At 42.2% G+C, this 21,985-nt stretch overlaps 1 protein-coding gene across 3 annotated transcripts in view; it reads left to right on the top strand.

Annotated features, from left to right (window-relative positions):
• The window catches only part of LOC122802711 (cohesin subunit SA-2-like), a 1,740,876-nt gene that overhangs the window by 301,895 nt on the left and 1,416,996 nt on the right, over nucleotides 1-21,985 (top strand). The window lies entirely within an intron of this gene.

Raw genomic sequence — 21,985 nt, 5'->3', positions numbered from 1 at the left:
AGTCTAATTAGGAAGACTTTATTTAATTGGTACAATACAGCACCAACAAGATCCATATTCTAGACTTCATTCTTACCAGGTCAGACACCAGAGACAAGTGCAGGTGAGATCTCCACTGCCCAGTAGTGATCTTGCACTGGATGGTTCATCTTTGGCAGCAAAAGGCTAACTTGGGTGTCGACAGTAGTTTGGCATTAACCAAGATATATAATATATAAATGGTGGTAGGTGTGGTTGGAACTAGTGTAGTTGGTGGCATGAATGAGTACAAAATTCAGATAATGTGTCATGATAGGTGAGCACTACATTCTGCTTTCAAGAAGTGACTAAATAAGATCCTTGGGAGCAAAGATAAACAAAATGGTGGGGATAAACAACAGTAAGTCTTGGCTGAGGCAAAGAGAAAAGTGGATAAGGGTGAGGGAGGCTAAGGTTGAATGGCAGAGTGAACTACTACAACTGGTAAAACAAAAGGAAAGACTTCTTCTGTCATTGTTGTCTTTGTTGTTGTCTTTCTGCTTTTCCCAGTTAGGGGTCGCCACAGTGGAACTCCGGTCCGCTAATGATTGGCAGTAGATTTTCACGAACGCCAAGGTGCCTGCTCGACGTTCAACCTTCAATGAAGGCACACCCATTTATGCATGTCTTTTGAATGCCCACCCATTAGCGGGGAGGACATGCAGACTCCATACAGAAGGCACTCCCCGCACTCCAGCCAAGAATCGAACGGGAGAACCTCTTGGCAAGTACTCTGATAGATCCACTTGCAGATACTTGCACTATATATTTGGCAAGTGGACAAGATAGCATGATGGCTTTGGTGTGAGTAGTGATAAGGAAGATGCTAACAGAAAGACATGAGGCTCTTCTAAAGGACTGCAAGCTTTGGAACCCAAACCATTGTGAAATAAGCTTTCTGTGATGGGGTAAAAGCAGAACTAATTGAAGGAGTGTTTCGTGTTTATTGGAGAGGGGATTGAACACATTTGTGGATGACACAGAAGTCAGAGCCCTGGTCCTGCATAGAGGAAGTAACCTCGACAGAGGCTTGAAAATAATTTAGGTTTGAGAGTGGAGCTGGCATTTAAGGTTCAGTCTATACAAGTTCAAAGTTTTACATTTTGGGTGTAACAACCTAGACATCACCTGTAATCTAGAAAATGGCAGGCTGGAATTTATAGTGGCCAGAAAAGGAGAGAGCAATTGACCAGGCCTGGATCACCAAGTAGATAAGGCAGCAGGAGCAACCAGTGAAGTACTGGGTTGTCCACTGTGGGACAGTGACTCCAGGAATGGAGTGGTTGTATTCCTGAGCACTGTGGATTAATGCTTTCATTTCTTTAGACCCGTCAGGGAAAGGGTTATGAAATTCTTGGAAAATATCTAGAAGAGAGTTTGCAAGGGTCATTGGGGTAATGGAAAAGTAGTATTAATATTGGGTAAAGTCATCATACTTGTTCTCACTGGACACTAGTGATGGAGAGATGGTATTTGATATGGCTACATAAGAGATTGTATGTGAAGGTAAAATAAAAACAGAATGGAGAAACACCTGGCACTGGACTTCTTTTAGCAACAAAATGAAAAGAAAAAAAAAACACTTCACCTCCGTTGTCCCGTTCCTTCAAAACAATGCTTTATTACACACACAGTAAGTAGAGTTATGTAGATGATGTCATGATTTTTTTTTTACTATTTTATATAGATGTCATTTTTTTACTATTTTATGAGTTGACTTTTATCTGGTAGTCAGAATCTGAAAAAGTCTGAATATGAACAGATGAAAGTTCTGATTCTGTGTGTAATGAAGTGTTGGCTTGAAGGAATGACAGTGGATTTCAGACTGAATGGGAAGAGTTCACAGGAAGAGCTGAGGCACATGAAGGAAGGACGATGAGATGCTTTTGTGGGGGAGGAGTACTTTAATGTAGGCCTTAGGAATTATTTTTTCACAGGGGGAATTGTAGATTATTGAAACAAACTAAGTGACATATGTGGTATAAATTTATGAATGCTTTCAAGATGTGGGACAGTTGAACTTCCGGGACAGGGGGATGTAGCAGTTTTTAATGGACAGCTGAATCCCAGTGGCAAGACTGTGTAGGTAAAGTGCCTCTTTATTTACATGTATTTTATTCCGTATTATGTTGATTATTTGGTCAAGTAGGTCATTAACAGCTGTTCAAAGTGCAACTTGATTTTTGATTCTTCTGTCATAAAGTAGTGAATTCCAGTATGTTCATAGGTTGATACTAGGCTATCTGCCCTAGGGCATTTATAAGCCTAGCCAGAGTGTGTTTGGCTTTCGCCACCCTTTTAGATTAGTTGACTGTGCCGCTGTATAGTAGGTCACAGAAGATAGCCCTTTTAAGATTAGTTTACTGTGCCTCTGTCTAGTAGGGACACAGAAGAGATCCCAGGGGTAAACCTACGATCTCCCATCCACTCGTCAAGATTCCCCTTGAAGAGGGTCATTGAGGGGCTCTGCCTAACATGGATTGGGATTTTGTTCCAGAGTGAGGGGAGCCTCTGGGATATGAATCTGTCCCTCCAGCATGTCCTATTTATTTCTGTGCTGAGGTTTAAGTCCCTGGAGCATGTAGCTCTAAGGGATTTGGATTTCCTGAGGTGGAGCATGTCCATTAATTCTGGGTTGGACATGGCTTTATACGTCAGGCACAGATCGCCTCTGAGTAGGCGGTAAGCAACCGAGTAGAGCTGGAGTTTCTTTAGCCTAACTGCGTAGGGCATCTGTTTGAGTCCCTTGATCCTCTTGGTGAGGTACTTTTGGGGTCTTTCCAGTTGCTGCAGGTGTCGGGTAAGGTACATCCCAAATGGGGCATTGTATTCAATTATGGGTCTGATGAGTAGAGGGACACAATGACCTCTCTTGATCTAGATGTAAACCCTTTCATGATAAGGTAGGCTATATAGAAGGTCTTTCTAACCACTTTGGCAACGTGATTGTCAAAGGAGAGATTGCTATCTACTTGGGTCCCCAAATCCCTAATTACTTCCGTACTTAATGGATTACCACCTATGTGGTAATTTGTGGGCACTTTGTTTTTCCCAAAGGGGATGACTATGCACTTTTTGGCATTTAGCTTTAGGCCATGGCTCTGACACCAGTTATCCCTCTCTGTGAGACCCTTTTGGAGAATGCTTGTGTCAGTCGGCGAGTCGATTATGGCACCCAGTTTGCAGTCATCTGCGAACTTGGTCAGCCATAGTCCTCCCGTGTTAGCCTGTACCTCAGAGAAATATATACCGAACAAGAGAGGCCCCAGGACTGAGCCTTGTGGGACGCCACTTGTAACTGGTTTAGAGTCTGACAAGGCACCTGCAATTCTGACCATGTTGGTTCTATCCCCGAGCCAGTTTGCAACCCATCTTGTGACATAGGGGTTGATATTTAAGCCGGTGAGCTTATTTATGATGCCCAAGTGGGGTATTGTGTCGAAGGCTTTTGCGAGGTCCAGGTAGGCTGTGTGGACTACCTTCCCTTCATCTATGGCTTTGGTGACTGTTTCAAAGAAATCGACCAGGTTCAAGAGGCAAGATCTGCCCTTAACAAAGCTGAATTGGTTAGGATCCAGTGTTTGGAGGTTCCCAATGTCTTTGTTTATGAGTTCCATGATGATACGCTCCATAGCTTTGCAGACCAGGCTAGTCAGGCTTATAGGGCGATAGTTTCCAGGGTCCATTGTGGCACCACCTTTGTGGAGTGGGACCACTGTTGCTGTAAGCCATTCCTTGGGTACATATCCTGTGGTAAGGCTGAGATTGAACAGTGACTTTATGTGAGGGCTCTGTTCTTCTTGGAGCTTGTATAAGACACAGCCAGGGACACAGTCCAGTCCCATTGATGCTGTGTTTTTTGCTTTGGAGAGGGCAGCTCTCACCTGTGCATCTGTGATGTCAGGGAGGCTACACTCTGTTGGGATAGACATTTGCTCTTTTAGGGGGTAAGGGTGGGGGGAGTTTGCACTGAACCTGCCTGCCAGGATGTTGGCAATGTCTGTGGGTTCAGTGTATTTTTTGTCATTTTGCACTAACTCAGAGCATATCTGGGAGTTGCCACCCAGGTTCCTGACATAACTAAAGAAGGCATTGTGATTATCTTTAGTGTCTTGTGCAATTTTTCTTTTGAAGCTGGCCTTAGATGATTTTATGAGGGATCGTAGTTTCTTGCTAGTACTGATCAGAGATGCCTTCCCTTTTTGGGATTTTGCTCTATCATGTAGTAGCTTCCTCCTTCTGTTGTATAGCTTATTTATGGCTGGGGTGCACCAGACAGGTCTCCTGCCTTTGGAGGAGTGAGTCTTGGTTTTATTTGGGATAGCATGATCCATGCATTCCTGTAGGTGTCCATAGAATGCGTTTGTAAAGGATTCTGCAGTTTGGGCCATATTTTCTACTGGCCCGGGGGCTTTGAAGGATTCCACCTCAGTTTTGAGAAGTGTGAAGTTTGCTTTTGAGAAGTTCTTCACCGTGGTTTCCTTGGCTGGGGGTGGGGACAGATTATAGATGTCCAGTGAGATTAATTTATGGTCAGATCTTACCAATGAGGGGTATACCTCTGGTATGGAACATAGAGTCCCCATGTTAGTGATGATCAGGTCCAATATGTTTTCCCCTCTTGTGGGAGTGGTGATCAGTTGTTCCATAGCATTTGAGTTTATAAATTCTAGGAACCGTTGGGTGAGGGTGTTGGGGCTTGAGTAGTGCTCCCAGTCTATGTTTGGGTAGTTGAAGTCACCCAATATAATGGTGTTTGGAGAGACCTTCATATTCTCCAGTGTTCTCAGGAAAGCCGAGTGGGGTTCCTGAGTTTGGGAGGGTGGTCTGTAGCAGGCTACAAACTGAAAGGCAGTTTTGCCCGCTGTTAGTTGCACATGGATGGTCTCCGATGCTTCGTGCAGTGCCACTAACCTGGAGGTGTGGGTATCTTTGATGAATATGGATACTCCCCCTCCTTTTGTGGTTTGGTCCGAGTTTTGGGGCCGAAAAGCTTGGTATGAGGTATAACCTGGTAGTGCTGGGGTGCTCTCAGGAGCCTTGAACCAGGTTTCTGTTACTGCACAGATATCGATATTCTCCATATTGAGGAGAGCCTCGAGTAGGTGCATCTTGAGGTTTAGAATTCTGGCATTGAGCAGCATTACCCTTAGTTTCTTTTTCCTTGTGTTGTCTATGGAGGTGGGTTTGTCTTTTGAGCCTTGCCTAAAAAAGGCATTATGGGGGTGGCAAGAGCCTTAGCCAGTATTCAAAAGCCCAGGGGTGACAGGTGCAAGCCGTCCCTAGCGAAGCAACATGGCTTGTCGAGCATGTCATCCCAGGCTGACAGACACTGGATCCCCTTTGAATGACACCAATACTTTAGCCAATTGTTAAAATTGATAATTTTGTCTTTATACTGTGGCATCATTCTTGGTGAGGGTAAGATGCTACTCCAGGTCAGGGTCATACCGGCCTGGGCTACATGATCAGAGAGCTCCTCTATGTCTCTTTTCATGTAGTCCAGGGAGGTACGTCTCAGGTCATTCACACCAGCATGGACAATGACGGAGTTATATTTGTACTTGCTTTGGAGTGACCTGAGTGCTTGTGTTATGTGACGGATCCTGGCACCCAACAGGCAGCTTACAGTGACCTTCTCCTTGTTCTGCCTGGTTAGTGGGACATCAGTGTGTCTGACAATAGTCACCTATTACAAGTGTATTAGGTGTGTTGTTTAGCCTTAAGGGCTGTGACTGTGTGGCACACTGACTTTGTGAACTATGTGATGCGTGGCTATTGTTGTGGGGTAGCGGTTGCTTGGATGTCTGCTTTGGAGGTCTCTGCTGCTTGGGCAGATTTTTATTTAGAGCCTCCGAGTATGTTTTTGTGTGTTTATGTGTTTGGTTTGCTGTTGCGATAGGTCTATGTGAGACTGGATTTGTGGTGTGTGTAGTTACCTTCTCCTCCTGACTGACTGTGTCAGTACTGAGTTGAGAGAGCTCAGCCTCCAGTTTGGCTATATAGTTGCATCTCTCACATATATTTGAGCTTGTTGGGAAGAGGAGAGGGTGGTCTGTGTACATAAGGCAGTTGTAACATTGCCTCAAGATTCCCAGATTCACCCACTGGACTGGAGAGTAAACCCAAAACTGACTTTTGGACATGCCAGAATAGTATAAGGAACTACTTTTTGACTGATCAAAAAGGACCAATAGGGAGCCAAGTACTTAAAGGGAATATAAGAGGGTGTAGTGCTTTAGTTTATTAGTGCTTACTTATAAGATTACTTATACGAGCAAGTGCAGGGCTTTAGAATGAAAATAGAGTGTTTACTTTGAGATTTAGAACAGTTCTAAGGGAAAAAGTGAAGAGCAGACTTTGTGGAGCTGGGAATAGTTTAAACCCGTTTAAGCAGTGCTGCCCGATGCTGCGCTATGCGCAAAATCGTGCAAAACCGTGCAAATGCGTGTTTTAAAGCAGGGAAACTGAAAGAGATAGGAATTGACCCAAAATGGCCAATAAGCTACTAGTTTCAGGGATGAGACCACTCCTCCAGGGACAGATAGGCTGCTCAAAGCTCCCCACTCTCACTGGTGAACAGAGAAGCTTCCTCCTATCCAGGTAAGGATATGGGCAACACAGGAAACTATACCACAGTCCGGAATTCAGCAAAACCTGAAATCTGGACTAATCTAAGTCAGCAAAGGCGGGAAAAGAGAATTTTTTTTTGTTGTTTTTTTTTTTAGGAAACAGCAGAAAAACACACAGAAAACACTGTAAATGCTATAAACAGGCTAGCGTACTTTAGTGTGTAGCCTACAATAGTTATACAATACAAAAACAACTTAAATTGATATAAAACAAGTGCCTGTATCACTCTGCAGGACACCACGAGGAGCTGTGGGGAGTTGTATACTGGCGCAAAACTGCACAAATACGGGTTCAGGGAAACTGAAAGAGATAGGAATTGACCCAAAACAGCCAATAAGCTACTAGTTTCAGAGCTGAGACCACTCCTCCAGGGACAGATAGGCTGCTCAAAGCTCCCCACTCTCACTGGTGAACAGAGAAGCTTCCTCCTATCCAAGTAAGGATATGGGCAACACAGGAAACTATACCACAGTCCGGAATTCATCAAAACCTGAAATCTGGACTAATCTAGTTCAGCAAAGGCAGGAAAAGAGAATATATATTTTTTTTTCAGGAAACAGCAGAAGAATACACAGAAAACACTGTAAATGCTATAAACGGGCTAGCGTACTTTAGTGTGTAGCCTGCAACAGTTATACGATACAAAAACAACTTAAATTGATATAAAACAAATGCAAAAACTGTAAAAGCAGAAGGCAAATGCAATTTAAACTTTTTAAAGCACAGATCAGTTAGAAATTCGCTTTTTAGGTGGGAAAAGGCAGTCGGAGTAAAAAAAGAGAAAAAAATTACTTAGATCTGGAAAAGTCTCTCTTGGGTCTCTCTGTTGCCTGTGTCACTTTGCAGGACACCACGAGGAGCTGTGCAGAGTTGTATACAATAACAAACTTTTTAAATCAAAGATTCGCTAAAAAAATGGCGTTTTAGGCGGAATTAGTTAAGACAGCAAGAAAAGCAGAAAAGTGATACTTAATCATTCCAAAGTCACTCTTTTGTCTCTCTGCTGCTGTAGACTCTGCAGAACACCTGGAAGGCACTTACTAAGTGGAATACAAGCGTAAAAACTGTGCAAATGAGATTTTTATAGCAGGGAAGTGAAAGAGATAAAAATTAGCCCAAAATGGCCAATAAACTACTAACTTCTGATCTGAAACCACTCCTCCAGGGACAGATAGGCTGCTCAAAGCTCCCCTCTCTCACAGGTGAACAAAGAAACTTCCTTCTATCCAAGTAAGGTATGGCAACACAGAAACTTCAAATGAAGTAACACAGCACTATTCAGCAATAACATGAAAGTGGACTATAATCTTATCGGTGTATATATATATATATATATATATATATACAGCCCTATATTCAGCAATAACATGAAAGCTGGACTATACTGGTATATATATATATATATATATATATATATATATATATATATATATATATATATACATATACACATATATTTTTTTTTTTATTTTTTTTTTCAGAAAATAGAGCAGATACAATCAGAACAACACTTTACCCAATTAACCAGTTAAAAAGCTTAAAACTGAGCCCTGTTCCAGCAGTCTTCAATCAGACAAGTTCTAACTGTACAGTCCTGCCACTCAGGTACAGAGAAACCTTCTCCAAAAAAGGCGGCTTGGATCAGTGCACAAGTTATACAAATAAAGCTAGATCCAGCCTGCCTGAATCTAGTCTATGCTACAGCAAACAAGGCATACCGATTTCAGAAAGAAACAGTTCAAGTAAGCATGCGCAATAAGCCCTTTAACCAGAAATTCCCAGCTCAGAAGGGCAGAATCTAGCCTCTCCTCCCACAAGAGTGCAGACCACAAACCTTCTTAATGTAAAATAACTGGCCTGAAGCCCAAGTCCTTAACCCAGAACTAATACACTTTTAGAATAACAGACACTGAGCCTTCAATCAGCAGTTCCCAACTTAGAAGGATGTACGCTACCTGTCCTGCCACAACAGTGCAGACCACAAACCTTCTTAAAGTAAAACAACTGGTTTGAAGCCCAAGTGCTTAAACCAAGGGCGTTAGAATAACAGTTACAATTTAATCAGGCTACTAACAAGCAGTAACAAAAGCAGCAGAATAAATTCAATTGAGTACTTTTAAGAAGAGGCAAAAGCAAAATAAGGTAATAAAGTAGGAAGAAACACAAATACAGTAAGGCAGATGAAGTGCACTTTTTTTTTTTTTTTTTTTGAGACGGAGGAAACAGAGCAGATTAAGATACTGTAGGGGAATGCCCTTCCCAAGTGCTCTCTCTCTACACCGCAGAGAAGATGGGACTGGTAGGAGTATCCAAAATCAAATTATGATCTCACTGTACTCAGTTGGGTGAGCAAATGAGATGGGTCCAGGAGGAGTGTGCAAAAAGAGATTTACAGCAGGGGCAGGCAATTCCAAAGCCAGCAAGATTAACACCACAACAAGAAATAGGGAGGGGGGGTGGAGAACTAACTGCAGAGAGACAGAGACACAATATTTACTGAATCAAAGACATACAATATTTACTGACTCAAATCTTAAGTAAGTGCAGAAAAATATACTTAAATCAGCTTGTGTCCAGCTGATATATGCAGACAAGTCTCAGTAGCCAGCAACTCGATTTAAAATGATTACTAGAAATGTAACCAACACAGATTTTAATGCTAGCAGAAACCCCCAAGCTAGCTAACACTAACAAAGGAATTTCAAAGCAGTCTAACAACTTTCAGTGAGCTCAGATAACTGCAGAGAGACAGAGACACAATATTTACACAAAAAAGACACACAATATTTACTGACCTTAAATAAAAATAAGTGCAGAAAAATATACTTAAATCAGCTTGTGTCCCAGCTGATATATGCAGAACAGTCTCAGTAGCCCAACTCGATTTAAAAAATGATTACTAGAAATAATAACCAACACCGATTTTAATGCTAGCAAACCCCCCAAGCTAGCTAACACTAACAAAGGCATTTTCACACTTTCAGGCAACTTAACTGCAGAGAGACAGAGACACAATATTTACTGAATCAAAGACACACAATATTTACTGACTGAAATCTTAAATAAGTGCAGAAAAATATACTTAAATCAGCTTGTGTCCAGTTGATATATGCAGACAAGTCTCAGTAGCCAGCAACTCGATAACAAAATGCAAGTAGAGATAATAATGACTACATAACTTTTATGATGGAAAAATGTTTTGAGTGTATAGGTTCATGGGTTAATAAGGTTGACTACCCTTTTGGGCCATTTTAAGCCTAGACATTTACCCCATGTGAGAATCAAACCCTGCACTTTGTGTCTGTAAGGTAAACACCTTAACCATTATGACAACCTCTCACCCAAAATGTCTAAAATACATCTAAAAAGCCAGTAGTAAATGCATTCAGTGTTCTGTGTTTTGTCTTTCTGTGGTCAGTCTTTCAGCCTTCAGTGTTTTTATCCTTTGAGATTCTAAATGTATCCCATCAGCAGCACTGTTCAGCCAATATTATCATTAGAAAATCATTGTAAGCTTACCATCAGACAGCACAAGCTTAACTAGTAACCATCTGTACAATATAGCCACATATTCCCAGAAGATTTTAGGAATGGCAGAAAGCACACCCTTCACCCTGGTAAGCATTCCACTTTGTCCCCTACCCATAATAACCTGATATTAATGTTCAGAGATAGCTGTCCCTTTCCACAGGTGCAAGGTGATGGAGTTTGCACTAGTAGTAATGCACCGAATTGCATATATTGAAAGAAATTAGACTAGCATAATTGAGAAAGCTGCTGTCCAAAGGAATAAGATTCTGACTGATAAGGCTCTAATCTCATTTTATCCAAATTTAGCAATCTGTCTGCATTTTCCTTAGTAATTTCCCTTAAATACTAAATCATCTGAGACAGATCTGTTCCAATGCTGTGGAAAGATGCTTTCTTAAGTCGCCTTCATAAAGAGGACTTTCTGTAGAAGCATATAACAAACCCATTGCCTTTCATGGTTCCAACTCTATAAAAGGTGCTTTAGTTAACTAGTTATACTGAAAACTTTTCCGCCCTACTGAAGCTGCACAATTTCAGAAAAGATTTGTTACAATGAAATCCTTAATGTTTGCCTTGTTCTGTGACCTAAACAAGGCATTTGGCACCATCTGCCTCTTAAACAGATCTGCCACAGTAATCCTAAATAATGTTGCCCTGAAATGGTTCATCAGTTACCTGCAACATCATAAATACAGTGTCTGAATGAATTTCATTTAACTGAGTGAATTTCTCACAGATAAAGTTGTACCCCCATAGCTCACTTTGATTCATTCTGTTTGTGAATGCTATTACATAAATGCAATCACATCTCAATTCCCTGATATAGAAGCAATCCTTTAAGCACACGACACAGTCCTGTTGTGTAATGATAACTCTTGTACTGTTGCTTAAACAAACTGATTAGGGGTTCCCCTAATTGGAGGTGTGGAATAAGTTCTTATCTCTTACCAGATAAAAGTAAAAGTAAATCGGTGCTATTCTGCAGAAATGACCATTCTTCTTCCTTTTCCGTCACTTCCAGTAATGGAGCCATATTAGAATCCTTTGGCATGCACATTAAATCCGTAGTAAAAAAATACACTCATCTACTTGGATGTCGGTTATTTATTACCAAACTCAAGAAGCAATCTGGTGTCATTCATTCTTTTTTCAAAGTTTATCTGTCACTTTTGATAACTGGTTAGTAAACGAATGAATGTACTAGATTTGCAGTCCTGGCCTGGCCCAGAACCTATCATTGCAGTCTGTACAAACATGTATACTGGCTATTAGTTCGTGTTAAACATAACCTGCTACTCTTACTTCTCTGCCATAATTGTGTCTTTCGCACAGAGCCTCTTCCCATCCTCCCATTCCTATACAGATATTCTCCACTCGGGCATCTGCAAACCTCTGGGCACAGTTCAGCCACAAAACAAGAAGTAATAGTCAGTACACTGATAGAGTTTGCATCAACTGTTTGACTGTTGTGTATCACAGAGGGATGAAGCCCTGTCTGTGACCAAGATGACCAAGGATTAGCTAGCAATTCAGTCACTAGAGGAGCTGATGGTGGAGGGTGGGACTGAATGTGTGCTGCTGGCTCACTCATCGTCATGGCCGGCCTTAGGCATAGGCGAACTAGGCGACCGCCTAGGGTGCCGTACAGGCCGGCCTTGTAAAGGGCGCAATTTGTGTTTATTTATCTATTTATTTTAATTAATTTACTTTTCTTAATAAGAAAAGTAAATTAATTAAAATAAATAAACCATAGGGCACTGGAATCGTAGGGCGAGGAGGGGAAGCGCCCACTTACAGCTGCAGGCTGGCCAGGACTGGAGGTTTCAAGAATAATAAAAAAAAAAAAAAAAAAACGGCAGTAGGGGCTAGTGAGTTACAAGCACCATTTGGGGGACTGCTTCTTAACACGCTGTGCTCCTTTACAAACATGTTACCTTTGTGAAGAGCATTGTAAACTGTCTTGTTCTTCTTTCTGGTACCTCAACTTATTAAAAGTTAGCTAGTAAAGTGCTTTAGTAGTCGCTGGATGCGCCGAAGTTTTCTTTTACCTACGTGTGTGTGTATGTGTGACGGGGATTAGTATAGTTTGTTCCATTATCAGGATTCTTTGAAATTCAACCACAAAAGGCATCAGTTATCCCGCTCCCAGGACCCCACATCACTTGTAGGTGTAAAAGGTGCCCGGCAGTCTTAATATACCACCGGCTCCAGTTAATTCCATCCACGAGTTCGAGTCCAACATACAGTACAAACAAGTATATACAGAATTAAAGAAAAAAAGGGTAATTTGTGTGGCTTTTTGGTTTTATTTCCTGTATTACTGTTTTTGTGTAATCCTTTTCTACATCAGGGATGAATCACTAACTCCTTTCCTACTCGGAAAGGGAATGTAAGCTACTGGAGCTCCCGAAAGGAGTTGGGGGGATGATTTCCGAATGGAATGTGCCACAACACCCCCTTTCTAACATAGCCAAATGGAATCAGCAATTCAAGGATACCCTCACCAAGTTAACCCCTTGTGATCTGCAGCATAACATCACATAGTTGTAGCACACCGACAAAGTTGAAATAAGGAAGGGGGGGTGGAGTACTGTCGCTGATTTACAAAGCTCCAGTGACATACAATACAGTTGTTGTTGTTGTGTCTTTCGGATTTTCCCAGTTTAGGGGTCAGTCTTCAAATAATGAATATAGACTCACCCTCAGCTTTTATTGTATTGTGATGGCTGTGATCGTTAAGCAATGTTATTTTTGTTATCACCGTTTTACTTACGGTGTTTGCATATACTTAATGCAACGGAGTTGTCATGAAATAACTGGTGTTGCTAGTGCGATCATTCTTTTTTGTATCATTTCTTTTTCTTTTTTTTTAAACATAAACACTATCCTGCCCAAAGACTCCTACCTTGATGGCTCCTCTTTTCTTCTAAAATTAAACTATTATCCTCATGTTCAGAAGCGTGCTTGCTTTGGTCCTTCTAACAGCTTCTCTGGTGTTTAAACCAAAGCCTAGAGGGTTGTGTGAATTCAGAGCAACAGATCAGTCTCATGCTGGCCTAGGAAGCATATGAGAAAAAGACAGGCCACAGAAGAAATATCAGACTCTGCAGAATGACATGATTAGAAGCCCTATACCTCTGCTCTATTTCCATTATCATATGCCTCTGTCTGTCTCATGCTAGATGCATTTACACTTAGAACCCACAAACTGCTGTATTCTCTAGTCATCTCTTGATTCAACATCTGCAAGGCAGCATGGGTTGAGGAAGGTTTCAGGCTTCAACAGGAATGTTGGCAAGTGGCATTATTAAACAACTCACACAGACAGCAGTTGTGAACAAGTTTCTTCGGATTAGTTCTAGAGTATATACTTCATTTAACAACACGCTTGGGCAGTTTTGTGTGTTAACTGTCTTGAAGTTAGTGCAGAGGATTAAGCCTCTAAGCTGTTTGTCTGCTTCTTGAACAGGGTACAAGGTCCTCCTATTCATTGTACCTCCATTTGCTTACTGTGTGACTCTGAGAATATCAGAGAGTACTCAAGGATCATCTATGAAAAGGGACATTTGTGTCCAGTGGACTTACCCAATTAGCAAATGAATAGAATAAAAATAAAAAAAATGACTTCTAGGAGACAGTGTCAGGAAATAAGAGAGGACTGTGTTGGAGAGCAAAACTCTTAGCCCAGCTACAGGTGTCAATAACAAACTGGGCTTGGGAGTTCAACCCCATGCTGCAGAAAGATAAAGATAAAGCCCTTATTGTGTTCCAGATGGCCTGGGTTTGACTAGTGCAACAGGTGCTGTAGTGGCTGGATGGGAGTGAACAGCTGGTGCTGGCTTGTCCATCCTTGGGGGCAGGGAGATTACCTATGCTCATTACAATAGCAGCGTTAACAGATGGGTGAATTCCACACTGGAAGCTGTATACCACTTAGGAGATATAGGGTATGAGTGAAAGTTCACATGCACCTCCAGTGGGCAGCAACTGCAGAGCTGGCAAAGCTGCCACAGGGTGGGAGAGAGTTAGGGCTCACTCCCCAGCAGCACTGTGACACTGTACCAGCATCCTCAAGGTCCTCACGCGCCCCTAATGACGGTCAGTTTTCGCCAATGGGTGGCTAAGATGGTCCCACAGACCCAATGAATGAGAAGGAGGAGCTAGTGGCCATTGTTTGCCAGGTATAAAAAAAAAATTAAATACCTGGCTCCCACAAATGTGAGTACTACAGAATAAAAGATAACACAAAACACAGAACATCTTCATAATTGCCGTGTGTGACTTGTATTTTACTACATGTGAGCACGTTTGTCCAAAGGAAAACATTAACTGAAAGGAAACAATTACTGGTGGCTAGGGGAGGACAAATCCTTCCAAAGAGCATACTCTGCTGTAGGGCAAAGGGGTTCTGAAAGGCTCTGCGTACCATCCCTCTGTACCACATGCTCCCGAGACCTCAACCTCATTACCACAATCAACAGAACGTGCTGGAGGGACAGGTTCATAGCCTGGCGACTGCCCATTTTATGGAATTGACTACCTATATATGTCAGACAGAGCACCTCATTGGCCCTCTTCAAGAGAAATCTTGATGAGTGGATGGGAAATAGAAAATTCACCTCAGGGATCAATCCTGTGGCTCTACTAGACAGAGGCACTGGGATCTATGGTCGGGTGGCACGATGTCAGGTAATCTTATGGGCTAGGCTTGTAAAGGCTCCAGGGTCATTAGCCTAGTACACACACCTATGACCTATTTCATGTATATACATCACATGAATGATGTACATGCTGAATATGAATTAGATGGACATCTCCATCTCTATGAGATTTTGGCTTTATCCAAAGAGACTGCAGCCCACCTATTTTTTTTTCTTCTTTTTAACTTGATCAAATAGTCTGGGGCAGCACTAATATCAGCAATTAGCATGACATATATCAAAGGTATGTCCTCATCATAATGGATAATTTCTCTTAAATTTTGCTTAGAGTCAAGATACCCTATAAATTCATGACAAGGATGAAGACAGGAACGTAGCTCAACAGAGTAAGGCACAGCCTAAAATATTCTAAGGAGATAAGTGTACTAAGAGGGAAGGGGATAAATGAGCATATAATCTGAAGTTTTAAAGTTCTGGGATACCAAACAGGCTGGGATGGGCATACCTGGAAGTAGGAACAGTTTACTTGTGCAAGCAGAATGCAATAAAGTATTTCATTGAAGGTAGGCAGCCAAGGAACTTTAGAGGAAGGAACTTTAGAGACAGGCTGCACTGGTCTCTGGATAAGTGTCACTGGTACACTATAGTATGATGGGGTTGATTGGTATCATAAAGAAGAGACCACTAAAGTTGGTTGGCAGAAGTTAATAATATGTTCTATATAAAAGTAAAAATATAAACTTACTGATGACTTTGATTTTTTGATGAGGCTGACAGGTAGTTCTTAAAGAGAGTAACTTATGGATGGCCAAAGACTGAACTCAAAAGCATCATTTGCCTGAAGTTTAGCCTGCTGAGGATCTCAAATATATGACTTTCAGACTTCATATCCCTCAGAAATGCAAGTTAACACAAATCCTGTTGTTCTAAAAAAAGTGTAATATTTAAAATCTGTCCCTATTTTTATGGTCATTGCATCCACATAATGTCCACATTTCTTGCAGTAAGATTGAGAGGTATGCATACCTCTCAACTATCCAGATTTTTGCCTCATATCTTTGGCCTGTTCCTCATAAAATTTATGGCTTTCTGGCAAATCACTGAAGATTTAAATAACTAAATGTCATACATTTGAGTTTCAGCCTTCATTTCCTTCAGAAAATGCATGGTGGGTATGTCTGACGGGCCTTTTATGGTTAAAATATTCTGAAACGGGTAGTTTTGTCATTATTGGTTCAAACATTTTGTTTCATTGCTTACTGGAAAAATGTTCAAAACTACAAATTTAAAACATACTCTAAAAAGTGTAAATGTTTCTGTGTGCAACTAGCTGATGTTCTTCATTCCACATTGCTGCAGTCCTAACACTTGGGTAGTCCGCTGTCACAGTCGGCCCGAATACCAAAGTATATGGCTGACGTCGGCCAAGGCGCATTAGTCTGACGTCAGGACGTCAGGGTACTAATGCACATGACCGACGTCATATCCCCAGTCTTTTTTGCCGCATGGTCCGATGCAGAAGCAGTTTTGCGAGTGCAGGTTGGCGTTCTGAAATTTTCTGAAGTCGGAGTTTCAGACCGAATCAAAGTTGGCTAAGTACCCGTTAGGGAATATTTTGTTTTTCTTGCCTCAGTATTTAACCGGATGTCAGAAAAAGTGAATAACTGTATTTCTTGTGGGAAACAGATACCTCATAGGGATTACCATACCTTGTGTATACCTTGTTTAGGTGGTGAGCACGGCGTTGTTGGATGCCGCTCTTGTGCGAGATTGAACAAGCGCACTATAAAGAGAACGTTAGACTGTGCCAGGTTAGTTTTGGGAAGCGTTGTAATTATAAAATGCCGTCGGATGCTCCGGCCCGCTTCGTCCCAAAAAAGCGCCAAGGACAAAGCAGCAAAGACTAGATTGGAAGAACCGTCAGTCCCGGACGTCGGTTCTTTAGAAGGCTCAGTGGAGCCGGAGGTTCTGCCAGGAGTTTCTTTGGAGTCTCAGGGAGAGACTTTACTGTTACAGGATGTGTCCTCTCAGGAGGTAGGCCAGGCTGAAGGGGCTTCTCAGGTGGCTGTTCTTCCCTCTCTTCCTAAGGTGGTTAGAGCCTCCCCTTCTGTTTCCAAGGCTTTTGAGAGGCAGGCCAGGTTTAACTTCAGTGGGGTTTCTCCTAGCTCTTCAGGATCTTTGCCTAAGAAACATATGCTTAAAATGGCAGAGGATTTGATTACTATGATTAGAGGTTCTATGCCCCCTCCTGATAAGAGGCCTAGGGTGGAACCTGAGTTTGAGCGTTTTGAGCACTGTTCGAGGCTTCTGAGTCTTGACTGAAGACTTGCAGGAGTTTCCTCCTTATTCTGATTCTGATGTGGATGATTCTACTCCTTCAGCTTCTCCTCCTGAGGATTTTTCATTTTCAGAGACTCTTCATTCCATGAGGGAGCATTTTAAATGGGAAGGCCAAGATTTCTCTGATTCCAGGAAGAGGCTTAGGGAATTCTTATTTTTACCCCAGCATAGGCCTTTAGCTATACCTCCTGTTCTGAATGTGGTGGAAGATGTTTTTGCAGAGGCTTCCCTGAACCCTGATTCTTTGCCTCCGGCCCCAGTTAAACCAGATAGGTACTATAGGGTGCCTGAAGCTCATAAGTATCTTTTTAAGAGTCCTAGGGCAGACCCGGAAACTGTCTCTCAGGGGCCTAAAGGTGTTAAGGCTTCTGTTGTTAAAAATCCTGTTCCTCCTGATAAAGAGGCAAGGGCTTTGGATAGATGGGGAAAGAAAGTGTATATTCTCGCCTGTTCCTAGTACCAAAGAAGGGGAACATGTGGAGACCAATTTTGGATTTATCTATCCTCAACACTTATCTGGACATTCCCAAGTTCAAAATGTTGACGTTACAACAGCTTTTACCTCTCCTGGGCAAAGATCACTGGATGGTAACTTTAGATCTCAAGGAGGCTTACCTTCATGTGCCTATCAGACTAAGTTGCAGGGAGTATCTGCGTTTTCGAGCTGGGAATTCCCATTATCAGTTCTCTGCATTGCCCTTTGGCTTATCTACTGCGCCCAGAGTATTGACAAAGGTTCTGGCTCCAGTGATAGCTTACTTCAGGCTAAAAGGAATACAAATCTATCCTTACTTGGACGACTGCCTGATTCTGGCTCAAGAAAAGGAAGACCTTTTACAGCATTTGGAATATGTGATAGCAGTGCTAAGATGCCTAAGGTATTCTGTGAACGAAATAAAGTCCAGTCTAGTACCCTCTCAAGACATGTGCTTTCTGGGTGTGAGACTGAATACAGCAGCCCAGATGGCCTTTTAACCCCGGACAAACAAAAGAATCTTTCCATTTACTTCCATCAACTATCTCTTCAGTCCGGGCTGACTGCAAGGACAGTCCTTCAAGCCTTAGGGTTCATGGCATCTTGTATTCTGGTGCTTCCCAATGCCAAACTGCATATGAGGAAGCTGCAATGGTATCTCAAAAATGTATGGACACAGCACTGCCAGGATTTGGACACTGTCATTCAAATAATACCTTGCATTCAACAGGAATTTTTGTGGTGGGCTCAGGAATGTCACCTAAACAAGGGACTCTCTGTGACCCGGCCAGAGGCGAGTCAAATTCTAACGACAGATGCCTCAGACATTGCTTGGGGAGCTCATCTAAATGGAAAGTGGATACAAGACAAGTGGCCTGCCAGACTACAGCATCTACATATCAACATGAAGGAGATGTTAGCAGTCCAGTTTGCATTAATGGCTTTCAAGGAGTTACTTCTTCCAGGGCAGGTGTTGATTCTAACAGACAACACAACTGTCATGTGGTACATCAACAAACAAGGGGGAACACATTCTTACCCGTTATGCAGGCAAGCAATGATTTTATGGGAGACTGCGCCCAGCTTGCAACTAACTCTTCAGGCAAGGTTTCTGCCGGGAGCACAGAACTCCTTAGCAGATGTGTTAAGCAGACAAATCATGGATCCCCACGAGTGGAAACTGGATCTTCATGTATTTCAGAAATTGACAGTGTCATGGGGAACTCCAGACATAGATCTGTTCGCTTCTCCACTAAACCACCAGCTGCCAAAGTTTTGCACAAAGAGGTTTCATCACACAGCTTGGAAAGTGGATGCTCTTTCTTTCAGTTGGAAAAATCTTCATGTGTATGCCTTTCCACCTCTGCCTCTTCTCCCAAAGGTGCTCCTAAAGGTCAGACAAGACAAGCCAAGGATGATTTTAATAGCTCCAGATTGGCCTCGCAACACTGGTACCCATTACTGAGGAGTCTGGTAAAGAAGCCTCCATGGCCTTTACCTTTGATTCCACACCTGTTGTCTCAGAGGGACGGTCATCTGCTCAATGTCAAGCTTCACTCTCTTCATCTAACAGCCTGGCATATTCTGTTTTGAAACACAGCAGGTCTCAACTTCCTCAACAAGTTTTAAATGTGATTATGGAAGCCAGAAGACCTAGTACAAGGAAAGTGTACGCAGAAAAATGGAAGAGATTTTTATTTTGGAGTGCAGCAAAGAATTTGGAGATTTCTGAGCCTAATTTGAGTGTGGCTCTTCAATATCTTACTGAGTTATTGGACAAAGGTTTGTCTTTCTCTTCCATTAAGATTCATGCTGCAGCAATTTCAGCTCACTATGATTGTGATCCACCATTGTTTTCGCATCCTTTGTTCAAGCAATTTCTTAGAGGGGCAAAGAATATCAGACCCCCACGTAGAGCTCCTACTCCTGCTTGGGATCTCAATTTTGTGTTGGGGAAACTTACTCTACAACCTTTTGAGCCTGCGGCTACTGCTGAATTGAAATACTTGTCATGGAAGACTGCTTTTTTGTTGGCCATTACTTCTGCAAGAAGGGTTTCTGAATTGCAGGCCCTTATGGCGGTAGAGCCTTTTTTGATTTTCCATAAGGATAGGGTATCATTACGTACTAATCCTTCTTTTATGCCTAAGGTGGTTTCTAGTGTGGCTTTAAACCAAACTATTCATTTGCCTACTTTCTATTTAGATCCCCAAAATAATTAACCTAATTAACCATAGGCAAGACTGCTCTACAAATTGTAGCATGTTACAGGCCACCCTCACAAACTCAGGAACCTCACATGGCCTTCCTGAAAACACTAGAGGGGATAAATGTATCACCAAACACCATCATACTAGGTGACTTCAATTACCCTAATATAGACTGGGAACACTACTCAAGCCCAAACACCCTAGCCCAAAAGTTCCTGGAATTCATAAACTCAAATGCCATGGAACAACTAGTCACCATCCCCACAAGAGGAGAAAACATACTTGATCTCATCATCACTTAACATGGGAGCACAATGTTCAACACCGAAGTATACCCTCACTGGTGAGATCAGATCACAAACTAATCTAAGCTGGAGGTCCTCATCCCACCCCACCTGAAATAAAAAGACCACAGTAAAGAACTTCTCGAAAGCCGACTTCACACTTCTAAAGACTAGTGTGGTCTCCTTTAAGGCCCCGAGCGGCCAGAAAACAGTACTCAAGCCGCTGAATCACTTACAAATGCCTTCTACCAGCACCTGCAGGACTGCATGGATAAGGCAATCCCAAGCAAAACAAAGACTCTTTGTACCAAAGGCAAGCGTCCAGTCTGGTGGACCCCAGCCATAAACAAACTCTACAACAAAAGGAGGAAGCTACTACAAGATAGAGCAAAATCCTTAAAAGGTAAGACACCCTTGATCACTGTAAGTAAAAACTAAGAGCTCTCATAAAATCATCCAAAGCAAATTTTGAGAGAAAAATAGCTAAAGACTCAAAGACAATCATAAGGCCTTCTTTAGCTATATTAGAAACCTGGGAGGAAACTCCCAGATATGCTCAGAACTAGTTCAAAATGATGTGAAGATTACTGATCCTACAGACATTGCCAACATACTGGCTGACAGGTTCAGTGCAAACTTCTCCCCCTCCCCAAAAGGAGAGATATCTATACCAGCGTTGCAGCCCCCAAACATCTCCAAGCCCAAGTGAGAACTGCTCTCCAAAGCAAAAACACAGCATCCATGGGACCTGATGGTGTCCCCGGCTGTGTGCTCCACGAACTCAACGAGAATTAAACCCACAGCTAGGACAGCTGTTTAATCATAGTCTTACCTCTGGATGCACCCAGGGAGTGCTGCACTGCAACTGTGGTCCCACTTCACAAAGGCGGTGCCTCCACCGACCCTGGAAATTACCGGCCCATTAGCTTGACAAGCCTTATCTGCAAAGCCATGGAGAGGATCATAATGGACCTCATAAATAAAGACATAGGGAATTTGCAGACTTTGGATCCATCCCAGTTTGGCTTTGTCAAAGGCAGATCATGCCTTCTAAACTTGGTTGACTTTTTCAAAACAGTCACCAAAGCCATTGATGAGGGAAAGGCAGACCATACAGCCTACCTCGATCTGGCGAAGGCCTTCGATACAATACCCCACGGACTTGAAAATAATGAATATAGACTCACCCTCAGCTTTTATTAGCCAGTGATGGCTGTGATCGTAAGCAATGTTATTTTGTTATCACCGTTTTACTTACGGTGTTTGCATATACTTAATGCAACGGAGTTGTCATGAAATAACTGGTGTTGCTAGTGCGATCATTCTTTTTTGTATCATTTCTTTTTCTTTTTTTTTTTTTTTTTAAACATAAACACTATCCTGCCCAAAGACTCCTACCTTGATGGCTCCTCTTTTCTTCTAAAATTAAACTATTATCCTCATGTTCAGAAGCGTGCTTGCTTTGGTCCTTCTAACAGCTCCTCTGGTGTTTAAACCAAAGCCTAGAGGGTTGTGTGAATTCAGACCAACAGATCAGTCTCATGCTGGCCTAGGAAGCATATGAGAAAAAGACAGGCCACAGAAGAAATATCAGACTCTGCAGAATGTCATGATTAGAAGCCCTATACCTCTGCTCTATTTCCATTATCATATGCCTCTGTCTGACTCATGCTAGATGCATTTACACTTAGAACCCACAAACTGCTGTATTCTCTGGTCATCTCTTGATTCAACATCTACAAGGCAGCATGGGTTGAGGAAGGTTTCAGGCTTCAACAAGAATGTTGGCAAGTGGCATTATTAAACAACTCACACAGACAGCAGTTGTGAACA

Source organism: Protopterus annectens, chromosome 5.part0 (assembly GCF_019279795.1).
Source record: "Protopterus annectens isolate FY-2018-M chromosome 5.part0, PAN1.0, whole genome shotgun sequence".
In the NCBI taxonomy this organism is placed as follows: domain Eukaryota; kingdom Metazoa; phylum Chordata; order Ceratodontiformes; family Protopteridae; genus Protopterus; species Protopterus annectens.
The sequence above is the reverse complement of the archived record's forward strand: the minus strand, read 5'-3'. Positions and strand labels throughout refer to the sequence as shown.